This window comes from Rhincodon typus, chromosome 19 (assembly GCF_021869965.1).
Source record: "Rhincodon typus isolate 14 chromosome 19, sRhiTyp1.1, whole genome shotgun sequence".
In the NCBI taxonomy this organism is placed as follows: Eukaryota; Metazoa; Chordata; class Chondrichthyes; order Orectolobiformes; family Rhincodontidae; genus Rhincodon; species Rhincodon typus.
In genome coordinates this window covers 2213355-2232011 of record NC_063350.1, presented here as the reverse complement: position 1 = coordinate 2232011, position 18657 = coordinate 2213355, and the positions used below count along the sequence as shown (strand labels likewise).

The 18657-nt window shown below is 44.1% G+C and overlaps 1 protein-coding gene across 1 annotated transcript in view; it reads right to left on the bottom strand.

The window, feature by feature from the left end:
- Window positions 1-18657, bottom strand: part of LOC109938920 (TOX high mobility group box family member 2) — a 283863-nt gene that overhangs the window by 250992 nt on the left and 14214 nt on the right. The gene's annotated exons all lie outside the window — the stretch shown is intronic.

Genomic DNA, 18657 nt, shown 5'->3' with positions numbered 1-18657 from the left:
TTTGCGATGTTGAACAGTTTAAAATGGGTCCCTTCCCTTCACAGTCCCTCTCCCCCCAGTCAGACCCTCTGCTCCCTTTGCAGATCTCTCATATAGACCCTCTCCCCAAGTGCAGACCCTCACCGCTGCCCCATGCAGCATCTCTGACCTTGTTTCACCCCAGTGAATCCCAATGTTGACCACACATACTCCTGACCCATTCTGCGTGACCAGGCGACCTTACTGAAAGGTGAGGCAAAAATGTTTGCTGGATGGAATACTTGTAATCAAGGATAGCATTCCCCTGTGAGCTTTGTTAATGACTTGTCCAACCTACAGTCTAACCTTCAGTGGTTTATACACTCGAACACCTAGCTCCTTCGGAACTTTGGAACTCTGCAATCATTCATTACTTAAATAATTCTCTGCTTTTTCATCTTCCTGCCAACATTGCACTCCATTCCTGAGCCCAGCCTCCTGGAAATCCAAAGGCAGTAAATTAATGGCCTCCCCTTTTTCCACAGCACAAAGAATTCCTTCAAAGAATTCCAACAAATTGGTTAAACAGGATTTCTCTTTCACAAACCCATGTTTATTCTCTCTGATTATCTTGAGTTTTTCCAAGAGCCCAGTTATAATCTCCTTCATGTTCATCTCCTTCCCCAAAAAAGACACCAAGCTGACTGGCCTGTCGTTTCCTGTTTTCTGCCTTCCTCCCTCCCGTGTTGAACAGGGGTTAATATTTGCTTTCTCCCAGTCTGATGGAACCTTTCCAGAGTCTCATGGACTTTGGAAAATTAACACCAATGCATCTATTACATCATAAACATCTCTCTTAAGACCAGAAACCATCAAGTTAGCATAGATGAGTGGTGCCGAAGGGTCTGTTTCTGTGCTGTATGATTCTGTGACTGTATAATTCCACGACATCAAGCCATCCTGTGTGATAATGCCTAAACTAATCACATCATTCCCTACTGTGTATCACACTGATACACGATCTGGTCAATTGCTGACACCTGTTGTCCTAAAAAGTGCTCAGTCTGCCTCACGTTAACTTGGAAAGGTAAGGTATCTCCAAAATTTAAACTTGGACAAAAATAGTTTATATAAAATGTGTCTTTTTCAGCAATACTCAAGTTCGATAATGCCGAATGATCATTTGTTCACTAGTTTTACGGAAAGCTTTATGCATCCATAAACTACTCTCCACCCAGTTAGTACACCTTTTCTAGCATACACCAATCCTGCTGATTGGATTCTGGTGTGTACCTCTGTGTATTTTTGTTTACAAAACATACCTTTAACCCAATAATCTCCCACTTTGTGTGCAGGCCACATTGAAGGAACTAAATTCCGCCCAAAGTGCTTCAACATCACTCAACATTTAAAGAAAGAACAAACCACAAGACATTAAAAAGTTTTAAGGATGCTAATAGCAGTGTAAAGAGAACACAGTTATACTAATAGCTCAACAATATTTTATCTATCCATTTTCAAGCTAAATTCTCACATCCAATACTAAGTGTTGTGAATAAACTAGCACTTTCCATGATGCCGTATGATTCAAGTCACCCAGAAAATAAGCAGTGATATATTTCAGACTATTTTTTAAAATTTCTGTATTACTCTCCACTCAGCTTATGAGAAAGTGAAACTTAACCGGAACTGCCTTGAGTGTTTGTTGGTAATACCTGCAATCATGCCTCTGTTGGAGCGTACAATAGCCAGGCCGAAAACCCATCAAGACCTGAAAGATCCCAAATACCATCCCCATTTACTGCCAGAGGAACTTCATTCAGTCAGGGGCACACTGAAGTTTAGAATTCAAGTGGACAAATTAGGGTCAGAGATTTTAGAACATAGAACATAGAACATAGAACATTACAGCACAGTACAGGCCCTTCGGCCCTCGATGTTGCGCCGACCTGTGAAACCAATCTGAAGCCCATCTAACCTAAACTATTCCATTATCATCCATATGTTTATCCAATGACCATTTCAATGCCCTTAAAGTTGGCGAGTCTACTATTTTTGCAGGCAGGGCATTCCACGCCCTTACTACTCTCTGAGTAAAGAACCTACCTCTGACATCTGTCCTATATCTATCACCCCTCAATTTAAAGCTATGTCCCCTCGTGCTAGCCATCACCATCCGAGGAAAAAGGCTCCCACTGTCCACCCTATCTAATCCTCTGATCATCTTGTATGTCTCTATTAAGTCACCTCTTAACCTTCTTCTCTCTAACGAAAACAGCCTCAAGTCCCTCAGCCTTTCCTCATAAGACCTTCCCTCCATACCAGGCAACATCCTGGTAAATCTCCTCTGCACCCTTTCCAATGCTTCCACATCCTTCCTATAATGCGGTGACCAGAACTGTATGCAATACTCCAAGTGCGGCCGCACCAGAGTTTTGTACAGCTGCAACATGACCTCATGGCTCCGAAACTCAATCCCTCTCCCAATAAAACCTAACATACTGTACACCTTCTTAACAACGCTATCAACCTGGGTGGCAACTTTCAGTGATCTATGCACATGGACACTGAGATCTTTCTGCTCATCCACACTACCAAGAATCTTACCATTAGCCCAGTACTCTGTATTCCTCTTACTCCTGTTACTCCTTCCATTTTCACCATGGATAACCATTCAATGGAAAACATGGATTATTCTTGCCTGGTCTGGTCTACATGTGACTCCAGACAGATGGTGCAGTGATTGGAATGAAGGTCAGGTGGACCTCACTGACTATGAGATCCTTCATTGGGGCCGGGCCAATCACGGAGCCCTGGCTGACAGATATAAACAGGAGATTCAGAGTGTCTCTTCATTCTATGGGCTGGCTTTGAGCTGGTTGGTCAGAGTCTATGTACTGTGCACATGTCAATTATGGGTGACTTGGTGACAGGATACCTACCTTCTTGGAGTAATTTCACATGGCAATGGGGGCAGCTCTTAACTGCCCCCTGAACTGGTCCCAACGAGTCACTCAGTTCAAGGGGCAGCTTGAGATGGGCAACAAATGCTGCCTTCACCAGTAATGCCCACATCCCATGAAACAGTAAAGAGAAAGATTCTGTCTGTCTCATTTGAACCTTTTGTGATGATCTCTCCGATTAGATAAACAGCCAAAGGTCACTTGCCAAGCTCACCCACAGGCTCGGAGTGAGGCATACACATGGAATGAGATCACCCTAACAGGAGCGAGGATCATCAGGAGGAACATTGGAAGAGAGGAATTTGAAGATGAGCAGATTCCTAGTTCAAGTGACTCATCATTTTATCGCACTTAAAGCCTTCAAAGTATCAGTTATTCATGATGCTGTATTGTATATTTGTGACATTCAATTACCTTCATCCTGAAATGCTCCCTTAAAATCCAGCTTCTAATAACCGTCTGACAAAACAGTTTTCAGTGCAATTGCAAACAAAACTACTGGAAGGGCTAAATACATCTTTTCCATAAAATTGATTATTTGGTACACAATGATCTCAGAAACAAGGTAGTTGGAGCTACACATGAAATATTAAGCAATATTTTCAAAAAAAATCTATACCTTGAAAAACACTGTCATAGCTTACTAATTATGTAACCGTTATTGATTTAGGAAAACCTGCACATCAGAGTGTTGTTCCTGTACAGTCATTTAACAGACAATTTTGTTATCGTTTATTCATTCACCGATTTTGGGCATCACTGGCCGGGCAGCATTTATTGCCCATCCCCAATTACCCAGAGGGCAATTAAGAGTCAACAACATTGCTGTGGGTCTGGAGTCACATGTAGGCCAGACCTGGTAAGGATGGCAGTTTCCTTCCCTAAAGGACATTAGTGAACCAGGTGGGTTTTTCCAATAATCGGCAATGGATACATGGTCGTCATTCGACTCTTAATTCCAGACATTTATTGAATTCAAATTCCACCACCTGCCATTGGCGGGATTTGAACCCAGGTCCCCAGAACATTATCTAGGTTTCTGGATTAACAGTCCAGTAATAATACCACTGGGCCATCGCCTCCCCTATTAAACATATTAAACTACTAATTTACGCAGATGTATCACAAAGAGATCAGAATCTGGACCTTTTTTACACCCTTCCATTAATAAGAGTAATGTTTTGGTACATCTCTAGTCTTTGTATAATCAGGTTATTCCATATTTGAGATGTTATTTAGAGAACTTAGTTATGTTGTACCTGAAAGAAAAATGCTGATGCTGAGAAGAAAAGGGACACTGAGTTGAGGTGAATAGCAAAGAGCCAACAGCAATAGGAACATAATTGATTGGACTTTCTAACAGCATGATGAAGATTGATTCAACCTTAGCTTTAACAAAGGAATTTGATAATTATATGAGGAGAAAGTAAATTGCACGGTGAATAAGGAAAAGGCGAGGGATTGCACAAGGTGACTTGCTGATTCAGAAAGCTAACACAGGCCTGATGGGACGACTGGCCTCCTACTGTACTGTAATCCTATAATTTACTGATCTACCTGGTCCATTAGAAATATCTGTGTGCAGTGTGGATACTCTGAATGTCTGGGGAATTCCATGCTGTCCTTTAACCCGAGATAACAAGGTGTAGAGCTGGAGGAACACAGCAGGCCAAGCAGCATCAGAGGAGCAGGAAGGCTGACGTTTCAGGCCTAGACTTATCTCAGATTCTCCAGCATCTGCAGTTCCTACTATCTCTGTCCTTTAACCCTCCTTCATAACTTCAGAAGATGATAGCAGAAACCCTGAAAAAATAGTGTTAGCCAAATGACATCACTTCTACATTCATCTACATCCTGATGTTCTTCTGTCAGTCACACAATTGCCATGTGATTCTCCGAGTTCACAATGATCACACATTAGACTAAAACGCTGGAACCATGAACCAAGCACATTTCTTGCTGTTTTCCAAACAGTTGGTAAATGAATGACCGCAGTGACTGTGGTAATTCGGGGACGTATATTCACAGAACAATTAGCAGCTAACTCTACACAAAAAAATTAGCAATGTAACACCCAACTTTCTTTTAAATAAATGTACAAGGCCTCTATATCAATGTAACTGCTCCAATCATTAACCTTCCTTTTAAAATTAAACAAGACTAACAATCGGCTTATATAAATAAATTGAACAGCTTGAGCCTTTATTCACTTGTATGCTGGTCTCAAAATATATTCAGGTTCTTGTTTAAGTGGCAGGGGATTTATTGTGAATTTGCAGTCATCGCTCTGGCTGGGGAGTTGGCACATTGGCTGCAAAGTCAATGTTTAATGTCTCACTCCTGGTGGTGTTGGTATATTCTGACTGGTTACTGATGTTGCGAGTGTTCTCTCACTGGTTAGTAATGCTGCTAGTTTAGTCACTGGTTAGTAATACTGCGGTGATGTTTCACTGGCGAGTAATGCTGCTAGTTTAGTCACTGGTTAGTAATACTGCTAGTTTAGTCACTGGTTAGTAATACTGCGGTGATATTTCACTGGTTACTGATGTTGCTGGTGTTGCTGATGGTTTTTTCTGCTTCTCCAGCTCAATATTGGTCAGTTATGAACTTGTTATTTCTCAGTTGCTCACTGATTTCGGTCTCAGTGATTATGTCTTTGGAGCTACAGCTTCACCAACAGTTTTTGCTGGGTTTAAGGTTTCCACAATTGCATGCTGTACATGCAGAATTTATGACAGAGTCATAGACATGTACAGCATGGAAACAGACCCTCGGTCCAACTCATCCATGCTGACCAGATTTCCTAAATTAACCTAGTCCCATTTGCCAACATTTGGCCCATATCCCTCTAAACCCTTCCTATTCAGGTACCCATCCAGATGCCTTTTAAATGCTGTAATTGAACCAGCCTCCACCACTTCCTCTGGCAGCTCATTCCATACACGCACCACCCTCTGTGTGAAAAAGTTGCCCCGTAGGTCCCTTTTAAATCTTTCCCCTCTCACCTTAAACCTATGCCCTCTAGTTTTGAACTCCATTACCCTGGGGAAAAGGCCTTGCCTATTTACCCTATCCATGCCCCTCATGATTTTATAAACTTCTATAAAGGTCACCCCTCAGCCTCTGATGCTCCAGGGAAAATAGCCCCAGCCTATTCAGCCTCTGTCTATAGCTCAAACCCTCCAACCCTGGCAACATCCTTGTAAATCTTTTCTGAACCCTTTCAAGTTTCACAAAATCCTTCCTATAGCAGGGAGAGCAGAACTGCACACAGTATTCCCAAAGTGGCCTAAACAATGTCCTGTACAGCTGTAACATGACCCTCCCAACTCCTATACTCCTATACAGCGTACCAACCCCTGTCTTCACTATCCTGTCTACCTCCAACACTACTTTCAAGGAACTATGAAACTGCACTCCAAGGTCTCTTTGTTTGGCAACACTCCCCAGGACCTTACCATTAAGAGTATAAGTCCTGCCCTGATTTGCCTTTCCAAAATGCAGTACCTCACATTTATCTAAATTAAACTACATCTGCCACTCCTCAGCCCATTGGCCCATCTGATCAAGATCCTTTTGTACTCTGAGGTAACCATCTTCGCTGTCCACTACACCTCCAATTTTCATGTCATCTGCAAACTTACTAACCACTACCTCCTATGTTCGCATCCAAATCGTTTATATAAATGACAAAAAGCAGTGGACCCAGCACTGATCCCTGTGGCACACTGTTGGTCACAGGCCTCCAGTCTGAAAAGCAACCCTCCACCACCACCCTCTGTCTTCCACCTTCAAGCCAGCTCTGTATCCAAATAGCTAGTTCTCTCTGTATTCTGTGTGATCTAACCTTGCTAACCAGGCTATCATGAGGAACCTTGTCAAACGCCTTACTGAAGTCCATATAGATCACATCCCACTGCTCTGCCCTCATCAATTTTCTTTGTTATTTCTTCAAAAAACTCAGTCAAGTTAGTGGACACGGTTTCTGACGCACAAAACCATGTTGACTATTCCTACTCAGTCCTTGCCTTTCAAAATACATGCAAATCCTGTCCCTCAGGATCCCTCCAACAACTTGCCCACCACCGATGTCAGGCTCACCGGTCTATAGTTCCCTGGCTTTTCCTTACCACCGTTCTTAAATAGTGGCACTACGTTAGCCAAACACCAGTCTTCTGGCACCTCACCTGTGCCTATTGATGATACAAATATCTCAGCAAGGGGCCCAGCAATCTCTTCTCTAGCTTCCCACAGAGTTCTAGGGTACACCTGATCAGGTCCCAGAGATTTAACGACCTATGTGCGTTTTAAGACACCCAGCACCTCCTCCTCTGTAATGTGGACATTTTTCAAGACACCGCTATTTATTTCCCCACATTCTCTATCATCCATATCCTTCTCCACAATAAACACTGATGCAAAATACTCATTTGGTATCTCCCCCATGTAGAGTTCATCACATGTAGAATTTGCCATATATATAGTTGATCTTGTTAACAAATCAAGTATGATTTGTAGAAGGTTTGGCCTCCTTCAGCCTAGGTATCAGGTGAAATTGTCACATCACAGATAGAGTCATACAGCATAGAAACAGACCCTTCAGCAAAACTCATCCATGCTGACAAGACATTCCAATCTGACCTAGACCCATTTGCCAGCATTTGGCCCATATACTTCTCAATCCTTCCTATCCATATACCCGTCCAGATGCCTTTTAAATGTTGTAATTGTAGATATTTAGTCTTTCATAAATCTGTTGCTCAGTGAAAAGAACTTTGGCTTTTTTAAAATTTATTCATGGGACGTGGGCATCGCTGGCTGGTCCAGTATTTATTGCCCCGTCCCTAGTTGCTCCTTGAGAAGGTGGGGGTGAGCTGCCTTCTTGAACTGCTGCAGTCCCCACAATGCCCTTGGGGAGGCAATTCCAAGATTTTGACCCAGTGACGCTGAATAAACAGCGATGTATTTAAAAGTCAGGATGGTGAGTGACTTGGAGGGTAACTTGCAGGGGGTGGTGTTCCCATATATCTGCTGCCCTTGTCCTTCCAGATGGAAGTGGTCGTGGGTTTGGAAGGTGCTGCCTGAGGATGTTTGGTGAATTTCTGCAGTGCATCTTGTAGATAGTACACACTGCTGCTACTGAGCGTCGGTGGTGGAGGGAGTGGGATGTTTGTGGATGTGGTGCCAATCAAGCCGCTGCTTTGTCCTGGATGGTGTCAAGCTTCTTGAGTGTTATTGGGGCAGCATCCATCCAGGGCAAGTGGGGAGTATTCCATCACACTCCTGACTTGTGCCTTGTAGATGGTGGGACAGGCTTTGGGGAGTCAGGAGGGGAATTACTTGCCGCTGTATTCCCAGCTTCTGACCTGCTCTTGTAGCCACTGTGTTTATGTGGTGAGTCCAGTTGAGATTCTGGTCAATGGTAACCCCCAGGATGTTGATAGTGAGGATTCAGTGATGGTAATACTGTTGAATGTCAAGGGATGGTGGTTAGATTGTCTCTTACTGGTGATGGTCATAGCCTGGAATTTGTGTGGCACGAATGTCACTTGCCACTTGTCAGCCCAAACCTGGATATCGTCCAGATCTTGTTGCTTGTGAACATGGACTGCTTCAGTATCTGAGGAATCACGAATGGTGCTGAACATTGTGCAATCATCGGCGAACATCCCCACATCTGACCTTATGATGGAGGGAAGGTCATTGATGAAGCAGCTGAAGATGGTTGAGCTAAGGACATATGACTGATGTTCAACAACTACAACCATCTTCTTACACGTCAGGTATGATTCCAACCAGCAAAGAGTTTGCCCCCAATACCCATTGATTCCAGTTTTGATATGATTTTGGCAGCTCTGAAATGTTTTACATTTGGGAAAAAGGGCACTTTGAGTGGTGTTCTGTAACGATGAGATCCTATATTTGATTGTGTGTGAATACATCAGTTCCCACACAATGCCACAGTCCAAATTGAAATTTGGGACCTATCACTTTCTGTTTGTGCTGTGTGTTTCTGTATTTCAGGCATACACTCCATGTAGACACTGTGCCCTCAATGTCTTTCTGTCTATCCAGTACACAGTTAATCTGACTCTGAGCTCACACTATTCAATTCACATGTGACTTTCAGGCATTCTCGGGAGAAATATTTCTGGCATTGTTCTGGGTTTGATTATCCTGGATGCAGCAGTCCTCCAATGTTCCAGTGAGTTTTATCTTTGGTGAACCAGTATTGTTATATTTTTGGCTGTATTTGCTGTTTGTGGTCTGACCACTCTTTAATCACCCATTGAGAGAGGATCTGAAACTTTCCATCATTGCTGGTCTCATTGTGAAGGTGACTCAGTCTCGGTGCTGTTACATTCAGAAAACGGTGGTTCTTCTTATAATCTTGTATCTTATGATTTACTCCGATAAGTTACAGTTCTTCACAACGGCCCAACCCAGCAAAGCAGGACCATCTGCTTCAGCAATGTACAATATACAGGTCACAACTTTTCCTTTCTGTGTCCCTCTGATTTTGGGTGCTCCCAGCTTTTGAACATCAGTTCCCATGTACATTGTTAGCTAAATCGGTTTCAGAGCATCTTTTCTTGGATGATCATTTTATTTTTTTTCAAATTTTCAGAGAAGGTTTTCTGGTACAGTCTGCATGAGACAATGTGACTCTGCTCTGTAAAAGCAAGCTTCATTTTCTTATTGATGGCTCTGGTTTATTCCTTGCCCTTTTTCTGACTGTGAGAATGGATTTGCTCTGGGAACTGTTGTATTTAGCTATTTCACGTGATTGGATCGTTGCTATGCCTAATGTGTTCTCAAACTGAATGCCACCCATCGACTCATTTTATGTTCATTGTTCTTCATGTGACCTGGGTCTCCACAAAGTGAAGCTAGATCCGTTCATGGCACATTTCCTTGTGTCTGTGGATCCATGTGGTCAATGACAGGTGTCCCACAGGAGGGGGAAGACCATTCAGCCCCTTCAGCCTGGTTCACCATTCAATAAGGTCATGGCTGATCTGTTTACTCCATATTCCTGCCTATCCCTGATAACCTTTTGCATCCTCACTTATCACGAATCTGTCTTCAGATGATTTTTGAGAAAGGGAGTTCTGAAGACTCACAACCATCAGTGTAAAAAAAGGATTCTCATCTCTCTCACAAATGGCTACTCCCAATTTTTAAACAGTGACCCCTGGCTCTAGATCCTCCCACAAGAGGAATCATCCTTTCCACATCCACTTAGTCAAGACCCCTCAGGATCTTAGATATTTCAGCCAAATTGCCTCTTAAATTTCCAACCTCCAGTGGAAACAAGCCCACACTGTGCAACCTTTCCTCATTAGACAACCCCAACATTCCCCACAGCAGCCCCCTATTCCCATTCCAGGTGTCAGTCTGGTAAATCTTTTCTCAACCAGTTCGAACACATCTATATCCTTCCTTAAATAAGCTGACAAATACTGTGCACAGTACCACAATACTGTCTCACCTGTGTTCTGTATAACTGAAGTTATACCTGATAACTACTTTTGGATTCAATTTCCATCACAATAAATAATAACATTCAATTATGAAAGATGCCACATATACTTCTTTTGTTTTGGACTGTGTAAGAAATTGAAGATTTGACTCCTTTACTTGCAAAATAAGAATGCTTTACAATGTGTAAAACAAATGTTTTATATTGTTGAGCTTTGTCACACACATTGCTGTTTGAAAACACAAAGAGGAGGAAGGCAAGACTGAACAGTATTAAGAATCTTTCAAGTGCAGGGAATTCTGCCTGGTAACACCTCTCTGATTGGTTGAGCTGTGGAGTCTTTCCAAGCTGTGGGAGCAGCACTGAGTAAGTTTGCAGACAACACCCTCTCCAGATCTCCTTCAGAAAGCAGAAAACTTCAAAAAGGGAAGAAAAAGAATTCACACAAGGTAAGAGTCAATTTCACCTGCTTCACCATCAAAATGATAGGCTGCACCACGATACAGACAACAGTGCCTCACTATTGGAAAAACCAAATGGACTGAAGGAGAAAGAAGACTTTCCACTTTGCAGTCTGGTCTACTTACCTGTGTTCTGAGGAAGGATCACTGGACCCGACACATTAACCCTGTTTTTTCCTTCACAGATGCTGCCAGACCTGCTGAGCTTTTCCAGCAACTTCTGTTTTTGTTCCTGATTTACAGTATCCGCAGTTCTTTCGGTTTTTATTGTGACAATTCATTGCACTGGGACATGTAGATCCCTCTGTATCTTGGAACCCTCAAATTTCTCACCATTTCGAGAAGATGCTTCTATTTTTATTCTTCCTGCCAAAATCGACAATTTCACATTTTGTCACATTAAAATTCAATTTGTCGGTTGCTTTACCACACACTTCACCTATCTGTATCACTTTGTAAACTCCTTACATCCTTGTCACAACTTACTTTCCAGCTATATTTGTACCATCCACGCAGCAGCCAGACCCCAGTCCCTTCCGCTAAGCCTTTTGGATAACCTGTAAAAGGTGAGCCCGCAGCACTGATTGCTATTTCACACCACTCTTGTCAACCAGAAAATTGCCACGTTATACTTACTCTCTGTTTCCATTAGGCCATAGCAACTAGGAACAGGAGGAGGCCATTCAGCCCCTTGAGCCTGCTCTCCCATTCGACACGATCATGGCTGATCTGATATTCCTCACGTCCACTTTCCTGCCCCTTTCCCCATATCCCTTGGTTTTCGTCTAAGCAAGAATTTATCAATATCAGCGTTAAACATACACAAGGTCTCTGACTCTGCCACGGTCTGTGCCAAGAAGTTCCAAAGACTCACAACCCTCTGAGAGAAGAAATTCCTCCTCATCTCAGTTTTTATTCCGAGACTATGCTCTGGTCCTAGACTCTCCTGTGAGGGGAAACATCCTCCCAGCATTTACCCTCAAGCTCCTTCAGAATCTGATATGTTTCACTGAGATCACTTCTCATTCTTCAAAACTCCAGTAAGTAGTGTCCCAACCTGTCAAATATTTATTCATGAGACAATGCTTCCAAACCAAGGATCATTCTAATGAACCTTCTCTGAACTGCCTCCAATGAAACAATATCTTTCCTTAAACAAAGGGACCAAAAATGTTCACAGTACTCCAGATGTGGTCTTATGCTCCAACCCCCTTGAAATGAGGGCCAACATTCCATTAGCCATCCTGTTAGCCAGTTAATTCTCTATTCACACCAACATGTTATCCCTGTACCATGAGCTCTATCTTTGCACAATAACCATTGGCATGGCTCCTTGTCACATATCTTCAGGAAATCTAAGTCCAACACATCCACGTGACGCAATGTTACTCAGTACCTGCCAGGAATGGAGCCTTGAATGTGGCACTCTGGAGTAAATATTTTCATAACGTAGCACTTTAGAAATCATGTCACAACTTAGCATGAGTTAACACCCTGAAACTAAACATCACTCCATATCTGAAAAATAAATACTGCAGCTGCTGGAAATCAGAAACAAACACAGAGAATACTGGAGAAACTCAGCATGTCTGGCAGTAATTGTGGAGAGAGAAACAGAGTTAACATGTTGAGTTTGACTCTTCCTCAGAACTGAAAGGTGTTGGAAAATGCTTTTTTATATATTTTTTTTGACAGAGAATGAGTGTGTCCTACCAGTACACCTCAATCTCCACTGAGGTACTTTACAGCCGTGAGGTCTCAGCATTGAATTCAATAACTTCAGAAACTGCATTATGTCTGTCCTCCATTTCTCTTACATTCTCTGTCTCTCTCCCTACACCCACCATAGCCTTGACTTATTTTTGCTCTGTTTACTTTGTTCCCAACAGAGAGAACGCATTCTCTCCCTTTCTCATTTTAATTCACACCCATTTTATATCTGAAGAAGGGTCACTGCACCTGAAACATTAACATTGTTTTCTTTCCATAGATGCTGCCAGACCTGCTGAGTTTTCCCAGCAATTTCTGTTTTGTTTCTGATTTCCAGCATCTGCAGTATTTGTTTTCTTGTTTCTATTTTGCATGATTTTTTTTACCACCTTTAACAACCCCTTTGCCTTTTGCACTGGTTCTCCTCCTCTGTCAAAATGTTTTATATAAGTCATTTTGCAACACCTTTCAGTTCTGATGAAGTTATTTCAGACTCAAAACATTAACTCGGTTTCTCTCACCACAGGTGCTGCCAGACCTGCTGAGTTTCTCCAGCATTCTCAGTTCTTATTTCAGATTTCCAACATCTGCAAAATCTGGCTCAACAAATCACAGGATTGTTCCTGTGCAGAACGAGGCCATCCAGCCCATTGTGTCTGCACAAGCTCTTTGAGCGTTTCAACATGGCACCAATCTCCTGCCTTTTCCCTATAACCCTCCCTATTATTTCTATTAAATAATTATCCAATATCCCTCTTTAATATCTCAACTGAACCTGCCTCCACCACATTTCCAGGCAGAATATTGCAGATGTTAACTATAAAAACCAAAAGAACTGCGGATGCTGTAAATCAGAAACAAGAACAGAAGTTGCTGGAAAAGCTCAGCAGGTCTGGCAGCATCTGTGAAGAGAAATCAGAGTTAACATTTCGAGTCCGGTGACCCTTCCTCAGTACTCCCACCTATCCGCTCCTCCCACCTCAGTGACCAACCCTCACCCCGACTTCCTACCTACCAGCCTCATTCCCACCTCCTTGACCTGTTCGTCTTCCCTCCAACCTACCCACCCCTCCCTCCTCACTGACCAACCCCCATCCCAACTGCCTACCTACACTCACCTTTACTGGCTCATCCCCACCTCCTTGACCTGTCCATCTTCTCTCCACCTATCTGCTCCACTATCCACCTTCTATCATCACCTCCCCCTCTCTCTATTTATTTCAGAGCCCTCTTCCCCTCCCCCATTTCTGAAGAAGGGTCCAGACCCGAAACGCCACCTTTCCTGCTCCTCTGATGCTGCCTGGCCTGCTGTGTTCATCCAGCTCCACACTGTGTTATCTCAGACTCCAGCATCGGCAGTTCCTACTATCTCTGAGGTAGTTCAGAGTCTTTTTTGTGAGCAGAACATAGATGTTCTGCGAAGCGATCACCTAGTCTATGCTTCATTTCCCCAGTGTAGAGGAGACCACATTGTGAGCAGCGAATGCAGTAGCCTAGATTCTGGGAAGTACAGGTAAAGTGCTGCTTCACCTGGAAGGTATGTTTGGCCCTTGGATACTGGGGAGGGAGGAGGTAAATGGGCAGGTGTTACACCTTCGCCAGTTACAGGGGAAGGTGCCGTGGAGCTGTGGGGAGGTGTTGGGGGTGAAGGAAGTGTGAACCAGGGTGTCCCAGAGGGAACGGTCCCTGAGGAAGTCACTGAGGAATGTGATATGGCTGTGGAAAGGAGTTTTAGTAAATACCTGGTCAAACACTCAGGAGTGACAGTGAAATTAATGTTGGTGGGCAAGAAGAAAGATTGGAACGGAAAACCTGTCAGAGAGAGGAGCAGAACTTCTTCAAGGTGGGCATGCCTGGAAGAGATGTGGCAGTGAGTTAAATACTAACTAAAAACCGAAAGAACTGCGGATGCTGTAAATCAGGAACAAAAACAGAAGTTGCTGGAAAAGCTCAGCAGGTCTGGCAGCATCTGTGAAGGGAAATCAGAGTTAATGTTTGGGTCTGGTGAGCCTTCCTCAGAACTGATGGTGGCTGGGAAAAAGTCAACATTTGCCCCCTGAGCACTTAATTCAGATGCCTCAGGATTTTACAAACGTTCACTAAACCTCCTCTCAGCCTTCTTCTGTCCAAAGGCAAACACTTCCAGCTTCTTCAATCTCATCATTGAAATTTCTCATCCCTGGAACCATTCTTGCAAACCTGCAGTGCGTTCACACCTTCCATACAATGCAGCGCCCACAGCTGTACACAATACTCTGGCTGAGGTGGGACCAGCATCTTCCTTAGGTTGAGGATAGCCTCTGTGCCCTTGGAGAGCCCTAAATTAATAGGGTATACCCTATTCATATAGCTCTGCTTTAGAATGTCATGTTGGCTTAGTTCATAGCCTCTCTCCCCAGAACTAAAAAGATTCTGAATTCTAGCCTCACTCCAGGTCTGAAGCTGTAGTACTGAGGGAGTACTGCACTGTCAGAGATAGTGTCATGACGAGATGTTAAACCGTCTGTTTGTTTAGGTCAATGTAAAAATCCCAGAGCACCCTAACCGCCCACATTGACAGTGAGAAAGCAGTATCCTGAGCATTTCCTTGGCTCTTCAGCTAATTGGCAAACGGACCTTTGGCAGCAGGTCCATAAAATTCCCGTTTATACGTCACTGAAATGACAAACAAAGGAGAGGGAGAACACCCAGCCCAAGGAAATTCCCAGTTAATCTCTGCCCATTGACCCGGATTGTCCTTGCTGCATTCACATTATCGATCAGATTTCCCAAACTGCAGCCACAGTTTACAACTAACTCTAGCACCTGCTGGGAGCTGTTTTGCACAGTTTGGGGACACGGCAGGTACGATATTAAGTCGAAGTTTCCAGACAGAGGTTAATGAGTTACAAACAGGGGAAAAGAAAATTGATGGAGAGAAATGTGGTTCAACTGTGACTTGTCAGATTCAGGTTAAGGTTATAAGAAAAACTGTGTGAGGGCTTTGGGGGGTGGGGTTCGTGACCAGGTGTCAGCTGTGGCACTGTTGGGAGGTGGAGGAAGGACACGAACAGTTCAGAAACAGCATTTAACAACACTTAAACCCTCGAGTGGTTTTTGCAGTAACTGAGAGTGGTGAGCAATTAGTTAGTCATGGGTGTCTTTTCTGTGGTGGGATTCCTTTGACAGATTCACGTGCTGAAGCTGTTTATTTTCAATATTATACTGAAAGGATGCACAGAGGGGCTGCACCTCGGTTTTAACAGAACAATCCCGTGGACAGCTATAAAACCTTCGAATTCTGAGGCAAGGATTTCCTCTGTATTCATCAGAAAAGGTATTTAGTGTAGCAGGAATGGTGTGGCAGAAGAAATATCAAAAAAAAAGACTTAATTAATGTGACAACAGTTGCTTTTTCCAAACAACAATGACAAAGCCTGACAAGAGACATCCCCACATTTAATTCTTGTGATACCTGTCATTATAAATCTGCCAGGATCAATCCACGAAGAGTTGGAGAATAAAGCACAGTATGTGATTGAAAGTTTCTGAGTACAAGTTTTGTTTTAATAAACTCAGCTGGGATGAGTGATTTTACAATGGGAGTAATGATGAGGGCCCAAACACATCAAGAATTTGAATTAATTTCTTTCAAATCCATGGGTTGTATTTGCAGGTTTCCAATCTTGTTCAGTGTCTCTGATTTCCAGGATTGAAACAGGGAATAGGATTAGTCACCCACTCAGGTCTCCTATATCCATATGATTACCGCAGGGAGGTGCTTAATCTCTGTCTACAAGGGTGTGCCCCAGAGCAAGATCACAGCCTCCTAACAATACCCCTTTACACTGTTACCTCGAGTGGAAACATGATGGTGTGGGACTGACCCATTGAGATGGGTCGAAACAAGTTCCAGGGAACAATAAAGGAAACCAATTAACCAAAAAAATCCAGTAATGATCTCATTGCTGTTAGTTGGAGTTTGCTGTGCCTAATTTACATAACGTGGGTGGAATTTTCCCACTTGCAGTTTGAGTCACGGAGTCACTGAGGTCTACAGCACAGAAAAAGGCCCTTCAGCCCATCCAGTGTGCACCGGTCACATTGACAATGAGAAAGCAGTACGCTGAGCATTTCCTTGGGTCTTTAGCTAATTGGCAAACGGAGCTTTGGCAGCAGGTCCATAAAATTCCTGTTTATACGGCACTGTTTACACTATTCAGTTCTGAGGAAGGGCCACTGGACCCGAAACGTTAACTCTGTTTTCTCCTTCATAGATGCTGCCAGATCTGCTGAGCTTTTCCGGAAACCTTGTTTTTGTTCACTATTCTAATGCCATTTTGCAGCACTTGGCCCATAGCCTAATATGCCTTGGCATTACAAGTGAATATCCAAATACTTCTTCAATGTGATGAGAGTTTCTGGCTCTCCCAGCCTTACAGGCAGTGAGTACCAGATTCCCCACCACCCTCTGGGTAAAAAAGCTTTTCCTCAAATCCCTTCTGAAACTCCTGCCCATTCCCTTAAATCTATACCCCTGGTCAATGATCCTCCCACCAAGGGGGAAAGTTTATTCCTGTCTGTTCTATCCATGCCCCTCATCATTTTATACATCTCAATTATGTCCCTGTCACTCATCTGCTCCAAGGAAAACAACCCCAATCTGTCCAATCTCTCTTCATAATTGAAACTGTCCAGCCAAGGCAACATCCAAGTGAATCTCCCTCTGCCCCCTCTCCAGTGCGATCACATCACTCTGAACATGTGGATTCCAGAGCTGTACACAATACACCATTGTTTTGTGGCACCCTCCAGTGTTCACACCTCTGACACCACCTTGAAATCCCAGCGTCAAACGCCAGGAACTGCCCCTCACTCTGTGCTGCCCGACCGTTACAGCCAGGAAGATGTCCCGGGGTGTGTGGGGCAGCTTAGGGTCTGCTCCATGGACAGGAACCTGGAAATCTGGGTGGGGAGGAGGACAGGCCTTTATCCTACGGAGCACCACGGGAGGCCAGAGCCTCCGAGCCAGGCAGTCTGCATCCAGCCTACAGCCCAGATCAGTCCCTGCTGAGCTCCGAGGGAATGAGGACAGGCAGCAGGCAAGGAGCAAGGTCACTGACCTTCTACACTCAGTAAGGGCAAGTGTCACTATCACCTCTTTCTGCTTGTTCCCATTCCCTCACAGGGACATCACCGACACTGCCTCCACACACACTCCTCTCACCAAGCCTCATGCACTCTCCCTCTCACTATAGCATGAAGCATGTCCAGTTCCCCTCCACCTCATCCTCACCCGCCCACACAGCAGATCTCTCCTGCTCTCCAAGCCTCCTCCTCCTCACGCACTCACTGGGGTCTCCTGTTTGTGCATCAGCATTGACTGTTCCTCCATCCACTCCCATCACACTCAATCCCTCCCTCCATCTCATTGTGGGAATAATTTGACCCAGCCCCCCCGAATAGAAACCGAAGGAGCTGCAGATGCTGTAAATCAGTAACAAAAACAGAACTTGCTGGAAAATGAGAGTTAACATAACAAGTTCTGAGGAAAGGACCCAAAATGTAGGCAGGTGCCACACAGTGACATGTTCACCTTGACAGCTCAGTGACACTACCCCCTCACCCCCACCACCACAAGCTGCTAGACTCCCCCCTGCACACTATAAAAACAATACAAGACACAGAGACTGGCAGTGGGCCCCTGAGCACTGACGACCCTGACCCTGCAATGCTGAGAAAACAAGCTCAGAGCCATGAGGTGCATCCATAAGATGTGTCCCTCTGCCCAAGGTGACCTGGCAGAAGCACACAAGTCATTGATGTCCCTGAGCTCCATAATGAAGTGTTCGTGGCCTAAAGGCGTGTGAGAGTGTGTCCAAGAGTGGGCACGCTGATGTGGTGAAGCTGGTGGTTTGTTGATACCATCTTGCATGGGCAAGGCATGGGCGAAGGGAGGTACAGGATGGTGGCCATGGAGAGTACAGGGATGTTGCGGTGAGAAAGCAGAGATAGTAGGAACTGCAGATGCTGGAAAATCTGAGATAACAAGGTGTAGAGCTGGATGAACACAGCAGGCCAAGCAGCATCATAGGAGCAGGAA